This window comes from Dama dama, chromosome 1 (genome assembly GCF_033118175.1).
Source record: "Dama dama isolate Ldn47 chromosome 1, ASM3311817v1, whole genome shotgun sequence".
In the NCBI taxonomy this organism is placed as follows: domain Eukaryota; kingdom Metazoa; phylum Chordata; class Mammalia; order Artiodactyla; family Cervidae; genus Dama; species Dama dama.
Genome location: NC_083681.1, coordinates 77,165,641 through 77,179,001, shown reverse-complemented (window position 1 = coordinate 77,179,001; position 13,361 = coordinate 77,165,641).

Here is a 13,361-nt window from a genome sequence, read left to right as displayed (position 1 = left end):
AGTCCAGGGGGTCGCAATGAGTCGGACACGACTGAGTGACTTCACTTTCACTTTTCACTTTCATGCACTGGAGAAGGAAATGGCAGCCCACTCCAGTGTTCTTGTCTGGAGAATCCCAGGGACGGGGGAGCCTGGTGGGCTGCCGTCTATGGGGTCACAGAGTCGGACACGACTGAAGTGACTTAGCAGCAGCAGTACTTCTTGAGGTTTTCCTTGACAGATGTTCTGTGTCCTTAACTGAAATATAAGTCACCGACTTTCTGCTTTACTTGTTTCCCTTTAATATTCCCCAAGTTATGCAAAAATGTTTATTACTGTTACTGTTCATTACTTTATGCAACTGACATAGGAAGGGTAAGTTATCACACATGGGTTGTATAAAAATATATAACCATGAAAGAGATGCTCTATGTTACCAGGTAGGTAGAGCAATAGTTTCAAATATTGACTGTATGTAAATGTGGCTAAAGTTTTCTTACAAACATTAACCAGAGGGCAAATGATCATTAAATTATATTTAGATAATTAATTCTAAAATCATATTGATCAAGCAATAGTAATTAATTGTGGGTTGATTAAAGAAAAGTCAACTCATGTCCAACTCACCAGATATTTGGCTTAAATCTAAGGTACATGTAGTATTTCACAGTAGTTCACCTTAAGTCAACCAGTAAATTTTATGACTATGTAGTAATATGTCTCATTATACAAATAATTTTGAAGAAATCTGAAAATAGAACTTACCTGCTCTCTAAGGTAAGGTGTCCAGCTTTTTTCTTAAGCAAATTCAAGAGGCTTTTCCCAGTTTTATTTTAATATTTAAGAGAATAAAATGGGGCACCATCAGCATTTATGTTGGCAACTATTCTTTATTTCTCTTTAAATAACACTTTTATTATATTCTATGGTGAACATAAAAACAAAGACAACACAAGGTTCCTATCTGATTTCTAAAAAACTTTACCTGGGAGATATTTAACTTGCAGACACTTATTGCAGTATCTCTGTGAGTTTGGAAATTCCCTTTGGGATAATCTGACCAAAGTGAAGCTGAACTTTTGGAACATTATTCAAAGACCTAAAAATAATTATATCGACCAAGCCAAATTTTCCCTATGTGTATATGGAAACTAAGCACAAATCAGCTTCTACTTTAATATGGTGACAATTGTGAGCAAAACTCTAATGACCTGGAAAGAAAGCTCATAATACCCACACCTCAGAAAGAAGAGGTGAGGAAAGAAAAGGAAACTCTGAGTTGCAGGGAAAAGGAAAGCATTGATGCTGCCTCAACTGACAGTTTGTGGAGGATGCTGGCTATTGCAGCATGCATCTTCTAAAGTCTATTAATAATAAAACCTCTTTGAAAAGTTACCACAATCTATTCTTTACTCCTCAGTGTCCTTCACTGTTGATTTTTCTGTCAACAAGTCACCCAAACATCTCCCTTATACACCTCATCCCTGTAATGGAAGATAATACCAAGCCTTTTTGTGATTGTTCATGTTTGTCTTATTTCTCAGTAACATTTTGAGACTATTTTCTCTTTGACAGCATTTTATTCAGGCTCCAGAGACCATATTCTTCAAATGTATTAACATTTTAAAAAATGAAACTTCAACAACTTTAAGTGCAAAACAGTGGCATTAATTACATTTAAAATATTGTACCACCACTACATATTTCCAAAACATTTTCATCACTCCACACAGAAACTTTGCACCCATTAATAATAACTCCTCAGCCCCCTATCCCTCTAACTGAAATCCTGTAATATACTCTGCCTCTGGGAACCTGCTTCTTATCTTTCATGTAAATAGAATCATACAATGTTTGTTTCTCCTGTTACTTTAAATTAATTAGTTACTTTGGCTGTATCGGGTCTTAGCTGTGGGACAGGGATCTCTCATTACTCTACCTGGATGCCTCAATGCAGCGTGGGGTCTCAGCTGCTCCTCCACATGTGGGATCTTAGCTCCCAACTAGGGACTGAACCCGTACCCCCTGCACTAAAGGTGGTTTCCTAAACACTGGACCACCAAGCAGGTCCCCTATCCCTTTTTTCAACCTTGCAATTTAATCTTCGGTTCAGTTCACTTCAGTAGCTCAGTCATGTCTGACTCTTTGGGACACCACGGACTGCAGCACACTAGACCACCCTGTCCATCACCAAACCCTGGAGCTTACTCAAATTCATGTGCATAGAGTCGGTGATGCCATCCAACCACCTCACCCTCTGCCATCCCCTTCTCCTCCTGCCCTCAATATTTTCCAGCATCAGGGTCTTTTCCAATAAGTCAATTCTTTGCATCAGGTGGCCAAACTATTGCAATTTCAGTTTCAGCATCAGCCCTTCCAAAGAATATTCAGGACTGATTTCCTTTCGGATGGACTGGTTGGATCTCCTTGCAGTCAAAGGGACTCTCAAGAGTCTTCTCCAACACCACAGTTCAAAAGCATCAATTCTTAGGTGCTCAGTTTTCTTTGTAGTCCAACTCTCACATCCATACATGACCACTGGAAAAACCATAAATTTGACTAGATGGACCTTTGTTGGCAAAGTAATGTCTCTGCTTTTTAATATGCTGTCTAGGTTGGTTACAGCTTTTCTTTCAAGGAGCAAACATCTTTTAATTTCATGGTTGAGTCACCATTTGCAGTGATTTTAAAGCCCCCAAAATCAAGGTCTCTCAGTGTCCACTGTTTCCCCATCTATTTGCCATGAAGTGATGGGACCAGATGCCATGAGCTTAGTGTTCAGAGTGTTGTCCTAAGCCAGCTTTTTCACTCCCCTCTTTCACATTCATCAAGAGACTCTTTAGTTCTTTTTTACTTTCTGCCATAAGGGTGGTGTCATCTGCATATCTGAGGTTATTGATATTTCTCCTGGCAATCTTGATTCCAGCCTATGCTTCATCCAGCCCAGCATTTCTCATGATGTACTCTGCATATAAGTTAAATAAGCAGGGAGATAGCATACAGCCTTAACATACTCCTTTTCCAATTTGGAACCAGTCTAACTGGTTCCAACCCATTCTAACTGTTGCTTCTTGACCTGCATACAGATTTCTCTGGAGGCAGACAACTTTGTCTGGTAGTTCCATCTCTTGAAGAATTTTCTACGGTTTGTTGTGATCTACACAGTCAAAGGTGTTGGCGTAATCAATAAAGCAGAAATAGATATTTTTCTGGAATTCTCTTCCTTTATCTATGATCCAACAGATACTGGGAATTAGATCGTTGGCTCTTCTGCCCTTTCTAAATCCAGCTTGAACATCTGGAAGTTCACGGTTGATGTACTGTGGAAACCTGGCTTGGAGAATTTTGAACATTACTTTGCTAGTGTGTGAAAGTGAAAGTGAAGTCGCTCAGTCATGTCCGACTCTTTGCGACCCCATGGACTATAGCCCACCAGGCTCCTCAGTCCATGGAATTTTCCAGGCAAGAGTACTGGAGTGGGTTGCCATTTCCTAGTAACTGTGTGGCAGTTTGAGCATTCTATGGCATTGCCTTTCTTTGTGATTTGAATGAAAACTGACCTTTTCCAGTCCTGTGGCCACTGGGGAGTTTTCCGAATTTGCTGGCATGTTGAGTGCGGCACTTCCACAGCATCATCTTTTAGGATTTGAAACCCAAGGATTTTGTACTCCAAGGCCAAATTTGCCTATTACTCCAGGTATATCTTGACTTTTGACTTTTGCATTCCAGTCCCCCCGATGAAAAGTGGGCTTCCCTCATAGCTCAGATCATGAACACCTTATTGCCAACTTTAGACTTAAATTGAATAAAGGAGGATAAACCACTACACCATTTAGGTACGACCTAAATCAAATCCCTTATGATCATACACTGGAGTGACAAAGAGATTCACGGGACTAGATCTGATAGACGGAGTGCCTGTTGAACTATGGACGGAGGTTTGTGACATTGTACAGGAGGCAGGGATCAAGACCATCCCCAAGAAAAAGAAATGCAAACAAGCAAAAGGGCTGTCTGAGGAGGCCTTACAAATAGCTGTGAAAAGAAGGGAAGCGAAAAGCAAAGGAGAAAAGGAAAGATATACCCATTTGAATGCAGATTTCCACAGAATAGCAAGGAGAGATAAGAAAGCCTTCCTCAGTGACCAATGAAAATAAACAGAGGAAAACAATAGAATGGGAATGAGATCTCTTCAAGAAAATTAGAGATAGCAAGGGAACATTTCATGCAAAGATGGGCTCAATAAAAGACAGAAATGGTAGGGACCTAACAGAAGCAGAAGACATTAAGAAGAGGTGACAAGAATACACAGAAGAACTGTACAAAAAAGATCTTCATGACCCAGATAATCACGATGGTATGATCACTCACCTAGAGCCAGACGTCCTGGAATGTGAAGTCAAGTGGGCCTTAGAAAGCATCACTAGGAACAAAGCTAGTGGAGGTGATGGAATTCCAGTGGAGCTATTTCAAATCCTGAAAGATAATGCTGTGAAAGTGCTGCACTCAATATGCCAGCAAATTTGGAAAACTCAGCAGTGGCCACAGGACTGGAAAAGCTCAGTTTTCATTCTAATCCCAAAGAAAGGCAATGCCAAAGAATGCTCAAGCTACCACACAATTGCACTCATCTAACAAGCTAGTAAAGTAACACTCAAAATTCTCCAAGCCAGGTTTCAACGGTACGTGAACTGTGAACTTCCAGATGTTCAAACTGGTTTTAGAAAAGGCAGAAGAACCAGAGATTATCCTTTGAATCATCGAAAAAGCAAGAGAGTTCCAGAAAAACATCTATTTCTGCTTTATTGACTAAGTCAAAGCGTTTGACTGTGTGGATCACCACAAAATGTGGAAAATTTTGAGAGATGGGAATACCAGTCCACCTAACTTGCCTCTTGAGAAATCTGTATGCAGGTCAGGAAGCAACAGTTAGAACTGGACATGGAACAGCAGAGTCTTCCAAATAAAGAAAGGAGTATGTCAAGGCTGTATATTGTCACCCTGCTTATTTAACTTATATGCAGAGTACATCATGAGAAACGCTGGACTGGAAGAAGCACAAGCTGGAATCAAGATTGCCAGGAGAAATATCAATAACCTCAGATATGCAGATGACCACCACCGTTATGGCAGAAATAAAAAAAGAACTAAAGAGCCTCTTGTTGAAAGTGAAAGAGGAGAGTGAAAATGTTGGCTTAAAACTCAACATTCAGAAAACTAAGATTATGGCACCTGTCCCATCACTTCATGGCAAGTAGATGGAGAAACAGTGGAAACAGTGACAGACTTTATTTTTTTGGGCTCCAAAGTCACTGCAGATGGTGATTGCAGCCATGAAATTAAAAGATGCTTACTCCTTGGAAGAAAACTTATGACCAACCTTGACCGCATATTGAAAAGCAGAGACATTACTTTGCCATTACTTTGTTATAACTCCTCTTCATTTATAGTAAGCCTGCTTTAAAGCTAAGAAAAATTTTATCAATTCTTATTCACAACCTTACAGAGTTATGAACACAAATAGTAAATTGTGTCAAATAAGACTATTACAATGATTTATTCAATCTTATTGAGAACCAACTTGGTGGGGTGGATCATAGAAGATGCCATAAAACATTCATTATTAAAGAGCGCCTGCTTTAGACTTGAGATGAATAACTCTCCCTGTCCTAATCTCGAGAAGGCAATGGGCTAGCAGAGGATACAATCCAGTGAACAACACAGGTTTAGACTGAACGGGTCCACTTATACACACATTTTTTCAGTATTAAATACAGTACTACGTAATTGCAGTTGGTTGAATCTGGGAGACGTGGAACTGTGGATTCACAGAAACCATGTATATTAATTGTATTTGTTGCTTTAAGGATTTTAATATTTTTACTAATATCTGTACATATTATTAACCACATTTTTGTGTATTAGCTTCTTATACAATTAATTGAAATGAAGTGTTAACTCTCTTCATTAACCAAAATATGTGATTCTGTAAGTGACCAAGAGACAATACATCGCTGCTAGTTCAAAACTGAAAAGTGAAAAAGCAAAGATAAAAATCAAAGGTGAGTGGATACTTGAATGTGATCAAGTAAATTACCATCTTTGAACACTTGTTTCCTTATTCCTGAAAGAGAAATGAAATTACCAACTGACAAAAAAAGAAAAAAAAAAAAACACAACCTAAATAGTGATAATTATTTTTTATTCTATTTACTGAAACCGAGAAATTACGGGGCTTCCCCGGTGGCTCAGACAGTAAAGAATTCACCTGTTGTGCAGGAGACAGGATCAATCCCTAGGTCAGGAAGATCTCCTGGAGGAGGAAATGGCTTCCCGCTCCAATATTCTTGCTTGGAGAATCCCATGGACAGAGGAGCCGGGTGGGCTCAGCCCATGAGGTCAAAATAGAGTCAAACTCCACTGAGAGACTATGCACAGTGCAAACCTGGGAGACAACATCTCAGTTCAAAGAAACTGCTCTGAAGAGGGAAGGGAGGAGTCAGAATGTACATGCATTTTGCAGCAAAATCCAGGTAGTCAGACCATCAGAAGATTACTGTAAATCAAAGAAAACCAGGGAGCTCGTGTTAATGAACTTAGGGCTTCTCTGCGCCTGGGAAGGGGGAACAGTCTGGCTCCTTGATATCATCCCTGTGAGCTGCACCTTAACTGCTCAGGGCCGGTACCCTGCTCTTTTCTCTCCTGTGTCCTCAGGGTGCAGCTCTGACCCCATCCAGAGCTCCTCCAGGCTCAGGTCTGAGCGGGAGGTGGGGGTGCAGGAGGCGTGCCGATGGCTTGGTGGCCTCAGCATCCTCTGTCGGTCGACGCAGGTCACAGTTTTTCTTCACAGAATAAAATGTTTTCAAAGTTATATTTAAACCACGAACATCTTGCTTTCTATCAGTTTCTGCTACTTTCTCTAAAGCAATCAATGCACATTATTGGTGCCTTGATTTAAATTACGGTGTCACCCTGCCATCTAGTGGACATGCTAGGTGCATCACTTGTTAGGGAAAGACTAATTCATACTCTCTGCTACTAATTTGCAGAGGGATTTTATGCTGCTTGTGGCTCAGAAGGTAAAGGATCCGTCTAGAAAGTGAGAGATTCTGTGTTCGATTCCTGGATCAGGAAGATACCCTGGAGAAAGGAATGACAACCCACTCCAGTATTCTTGCTGGGAGAATTCCAGGCACAGAGGAGCCTGCTGGGTTACAGCCCACAGGGTTGCAAAGAGTCAGCCACGACTGAGCGATTAGCACTTTATACTCTTCGATCCTATGAAAACATTCTGCCAGCTGCTATGTAATTTTGCTGAGAATGAGACCACAAATAGCTAATGTAGGGTCAAACTGGGAATGTTGGGGGGAAAATAAAACCAACATCTCCTTCCCATTATGTCAAACTAGTATTTAAACTGTATATAAATTTAAGAGGAAAAAATAATCTCTTGTGTAATAAGAAATAATACTGGACTGAGATGATCAGATTTACTTTAATTCTTGAATCTTTTCTGAAATATGTGGCAGACTGGAGGCCCAGGCTAGATCAAAGAAAGATAAATAAAACTGCCTGTGAGCACAGTGAGTGACCCTGGACACCAGGGTGCCCGTGATGGCCTGCCTTCACACTCGCCATTCTCAGAGGCATCTGCACACACATACCTGGGGGAGGAAAGTGCAGGTGTTAGTGGCTCTGTCGTGGCTGACTCTTCATGACCCCATGGGCTATAGCCCACCAGTCGCCTCCATCCATGGAACTCTCCAGCCAAGGATACTGGAGTGAGCAGCCATTCCCTTCTCCAGGGGAATCTTCCTAATCCAGGGATAGAAGCCAGGTCTCCTGCATTGCAGGTCAAATCTTCACCATCTGAGCCCCCAGGGATCTATCTAAAACTACATATTTACATGTAGTACTGAATTTAGGAGGCTATTTTGAATTAACTTTCTTACTTTTTTAAAGTATGCTTTGCCCACTACACTTATAGGAATGACCTCCTCAGGTATGTGCCGTGCTCAGCCACTCAGTCATGTCCAACTCTTTGTGACCCCATGGACAAGCTCCTCTGTCTATGGGAATTCTCCAGGCAAAAATACTGGAGTGAGTTGCCATTCCCTCCTCCAGGCGCTATTCCCAACCCAGGGACTGAGCCTGGGTCTCCTGCATTGCAGGAGGATTCTTAACCATCTGAGTCACCAGGGAAGGCCCTCCTCCATTATAGACAAAAGATTAATAAAGTTAGTATTGAAATGAATCCTTCTGTGTTAAGGTGGTTAGAATGTACTACTTAATTATAGCAATAGATATTTTATCAGGTGGAGTAGTTAAATCAACCTGTTACAGATGTGTAAATTATGGATTTTGAGAATTATACAGATAATTTTAAACAGCATTTTGAGAACACCAAGTATGTATATTATCTATAGTGAAACAGATCACCAGCCCAGGTGGGATGCATAAGACAAGTGCTCGGGCCTGGTGTGCTGGGAAGACCCAGAGGAATCGGGTGGAGAGGGAGGTGGGAGCGGGGATCAGGATGGGGAATGCATGTAACTCCATGGCTGATTCATGTCAATGTATGACAAAACCCACTGAAATGTTGTGAAGTAATTAGCCTCCAACTAATAAAAAAAAGATAAAAATAAATAAAAATAAAAGCTATTTCTAAAATTAAAAAAAAAAAAAAAGAAAAGTGATCTTAATGAAAGCTCTAGGCCAATGTGAGGACCAGTCACAGAATATGGGAAATGTAGAGAGACATTGTGGAGTTTAACATCTTGTCTGCGTGCTTCCTGAAGAGTCTCCTCCTTCCTTTTGTTTACATTAAAGTTTGTGTCTCTAGAGCCCCTTCTTATATACTTTTAGTGAAACTGGGCAACCCAGAGACTCTGAGTCATTCACACTATTCTGTTTATTGACACTGGAGAAAAAAAGAAAATTCTTTTATTGTTGTTGTCCTGAAATTAGCTTCCTGTTGCTTTTAGAAGTGGATTCATTTAAAATTAAATTTGGGCCAGTGTTTCTTTCATATTTTAGCCTTGAAATATTTGAGGACAGTGTTAAGAGTCTCTTTTTGTTTTCCTTCTGTGCTCCAGATGTCTTCAGGCCTTTGACTGTTTATTAGATGCTCTAGCTCCCACATTACACCTCATTGTTTATTACTTCACATTTTAGGTGCCTGAATAATTATTGCTAGCTTCTGGGAATTATTCACTTATCTGCAGTGAGATGTTGTCGAGAACATAATGTTCGTTTCTGAATCAAAATGAAAATGGGAGTTAATTCTTTCTGTTTACATCAACTACTGATGAAACCACACTGAATGCCGTGATTATAATATTGAAACTGAATCAGTTCCATTCCCATTGTCGACGCTGTTTTACAACCACAGCCTCTTCACTACCACATACTTGTCCTGTGGGCATGGAACTCTATTTCAACCCTACTCAGCAACCGTTACTAACCCTAATTGCGTTCTTTACACAGTTTAGATTCCCTGGTCGTCCGATTGTATCTCATACTGAAAGATTGTTGCTGAACGATAAGACGCGGGATTCTTGGCCTCTGGAGGAGACAAATTCAACCCAGGGCCAGAGACGAGGCTGGGTCGCTCAGAGCTTTTGTGTAATAAAGTTTTATTAAAGTATAAAGGAGATAGAGAAAGCTTCTGACATAGGCATCAGAAGGGGGCAAAAGAGTACCCCCTCCCAGTCTTTAGCTGTATGTTATATAGTCACTCACAGTCTGTTAATGAAAAGAAAGGAATGTCATAAAATTTAAAATGGCACCAGATATTTCATCCCTGGCCACAAAATGATTGACTTGAATCTTGTAGAAGGGCAGAATACCAGCAAATAGTTTCATTTACATAGATTAGGGGAACAATACCTGAGTAAGTAAGTTAGGCCGTTTTGGAACCAACTTGAAGATAGAGTCTGGGGTACATTAACATAGCTTAAGACAACATTTCCATAAGAAAAAGAAATGTATTGGTTAACTCAAGGTTTGAGAGTAGTTAGCTTCAAGTGAAACCAGGTGTCATGGCAACACAGCATTTTAAGAGAAACCTCCTTTTAAATTTGTATAGAGAAGAAAAAATATGGCTGGTTTGTTTCTTCTGCCGCTTAAGAGAGATAAAAATGTCTGGCACTTGCAGCCTCTTTCCTCCATTTGTAGACCCCTGGCCTTCCTGCCTGTTACCCTCTCAATACTTTTTGTTGTTCAGTCTTGCAGTCATATAAGACTCTCTGCAACCCCATGGATTGCAGCATGCCAGGCTTCTCTGTCCCTCACCATCTCCCAAAGTTTGCCCTGTGAAATGTGAAACCCAAATGACTCCATTTTAACATAGCACCACCATTTTGAGTAAAACCACCTCCCGAGGAGAGAAAACAAAACTTTAAGACAAAGAAACTCAACGAGCCAATCAGGGGAGGACAGAAAGTCCCTCACCCCCTTACTCTAACCCACCAATCAGTAGCTAACAAGACATCCTTAGTTAAAGAATTAACCAATCCCCTTAAGCTTCCTGTTTTCCTCACTATACGGTATAAAAATAGACCACCGCCATCACTCGGGGCTCTCTCTGCATGGCCATTAGGTTGTGTGGAGGGAATCCCTGCTCGAGCTTGTAATAAAGTTCCTCATTGCTTTTGCATCGATCCGTGGCTCCTGTGGTGTTTGGTGGGATTCCACGATCCGGGTACAACATTTTGGGGGTTCGTCCAGGATCCCCCGGACCCTCCAGGACCCGTGCTTCAGAGGACAAACGGCCGGTAAGCAGTAGCGGCAGCTGCATCTGTATGTGTAGGGGGGCCCCAATCTATATCTGTAGCTGGAATTAAACCTAGGTGGACGCGCCGATAATGGTCTCCAGCAGGGAGCCAGAAGAGATGTCTTCCAGCTCCCACTCTGTATATATATATATATAGATACACCTGTGCGGGGACTACTCTGTGTGAGGCGAGCAGAAGTAATGCCATGGCAGGCAGTTTAGATTAGGAGTAGGCCTTCCTACTTCTGGGTGGTAAGATTATCAGGCCACCTGGATCAGCTTTCGCTTAACACTGACCGCTGTTTGCCAATTAGGAACGGGGCGGAAACCCCCGGGTAAGTCCCACACGTGCGAAAGTTTTGACCAATGAAATTGCTTTGTAATCCGCTTAAACCAACTACCAATGGCATGTGCTCACCCTATAAATTTGTGTAACAGCTTGGGCTCAGGGCTCTCTGACCCCGCACCCCTGCGTTGGATGCGGCAGGAGCCCTGACTCGAGTCAGCAATAAACTTCCCTTTTTGCAAGTTGCATTGTCTTGGAGGCCTTCTCTCTTCCCACTCAGGGATTCGGACATCAGGCATAACACTCTGTACTTTTTTTCTCGGGATTGCACACTCTGTTACTTGTCTGGTGTGTTGTCTTGTTTGTTCATTGTGTGACTGACTGACAATGGGACAGACCCAATCTGGATGCTCTCCACTTACCTTAATAACTGGATTCAGAGTCCAGAGTACTCAGGGGCCAGCTTGCCTGCCAGTGGACCAGACCCAGCGGCCGCAACTGGAACCCTTTTGTCCCTGGTCTCCTCCTGACGCAGACAACTGGCCAGAGTGCCCTGACCGGTAAGGAACAAGAGGCTTTACTGACCTCTCTCCCCTTCCCTCTCTCTTTCCTCTCCTTAGCCCTTCCTATCCTTCCCATTTTTCTAGTCCCCCAGTCCTGGACGCAGGAATCTGGTCGAAGGGCCTCAGCTTGAGCTGAGGATTGGAGACTGATCACCTCCTCTTGGCAGAGACCTCGAATTTTCTGGTCTGGTTTCTGGTAGGGCCGAGTTCCAGTCCTCCCTTTTCTGGAAGCCCAGGGAAAAGTCCCGTAATGCCTGGGTGTCTGTAGGTGGCAGGAGACGTCTGTAAGGCCACCCCTTTTGCCCCCATTTCCCGCCTCCTCCTCCTTCTTTTTTCAACCTGGCTTCCTTTTCTCCTTTTGAAATCTTTGAAGACATCTGAAGTTTTGTGTCTCTATAGAAGGTTTTCTGAGAGACTGTATTCTTGTGTTTAAGAGAGTGTCTGATGAGGACTGCCATGTTTATATGTGTGTGTTTTAACTCTGTTCTGTGTTGTGATTTGTTAAGGCCATTTTGCTTTGTCTGGCCACCATTTAGACCTGCCGCCATTTTGTTAGAACTTGATTTTCTTTCCCTGTGCCTTGAGACCAGGGCTCTCAGGAACACTTATCTACACCATCTCTAACTCCTGAGACTGAGAAAAAAAAAGGAAAAAAAAGCCTTTAAAAATGTTATTTATTTAAATTTTATATTGTAATATCTAATTCATGACCAAACTTAGAAAATGAAGCTAGATCTTGCACTGTGTCTGTCTAAATATGTTTTGGTATGTCTTTGTCTCTGGGTAATATTTTTTTTAGGTTAATTTGTAAATGAGCTCTATTTAATTGGCTTAAAAAAAGGTAAGTGCTTACAAATCAAATAATTCTAAATTAAACAATAAATTCCAGGTTCAGGTGAACAGGGAAATATTCAGTATTAAATACCTGATATTAATGTTTGTTTGTTGACCTATCTAATATAGACATGTCTTAGAGTAATTAACATCAAGTAGAATATTTTCATTGTATCTAGGTTTAATATAAGTTAAATATTATACCTGTTACAAGTTTGTCAACAAGGAAAGTACCTCGAGTGAAAAAAACTTCTAAAAAATGTAAATGAGGTATGAGTTTGTATATAAACTCTATTAAGAATAATTATTCTTTAAGAATATCTGTTTAAAATAGTCTCTCCAGATTGGCGTAACTTAAATTTCTAAGGGTTGTGCTAAACTAAGTATTGGAAGTCTATTAAGTAATTAGGTCATTTCCAAATGAAATAAGATTTTGAAACATTTACTACTAAACACTGATTTCCTTTTACAGAAAAACCAAAGAGATTTGGGGCTATAAATGAATAATGTTTGATGCCATCCTAAAATGTTTTAAGAAAGCAAGGGTTTTAAAAATTATCACTGGTATTTATGCTCACCAATCTATAAAATGCCAATATAAAAGTTAGCTCTTGGTTGCTAAAGGAAAGCAAGAAGTGTGCTTTCAGTAAAAAAGTATGAAAAAATACTAAAAAGAGTTATGCATGATCAGGATTTTCTAAAATTGGATTACAATTAGTTAGATAAATGGATTTTGTTAAAAATGACACGGTCATAAGAAAACTGGTTAGAGCCAATTAGGTCCAAGATGGCGGAGCTGACTTTCACTAGACCTTGAGCCTTGGTATTTACGCCCATTGTGACATATCAACAAGCTAAATGATACACCCATCAACATTGACTAAATCTGACCAAATGTTCTAAATGCTTTTAATTGATCTTTTAG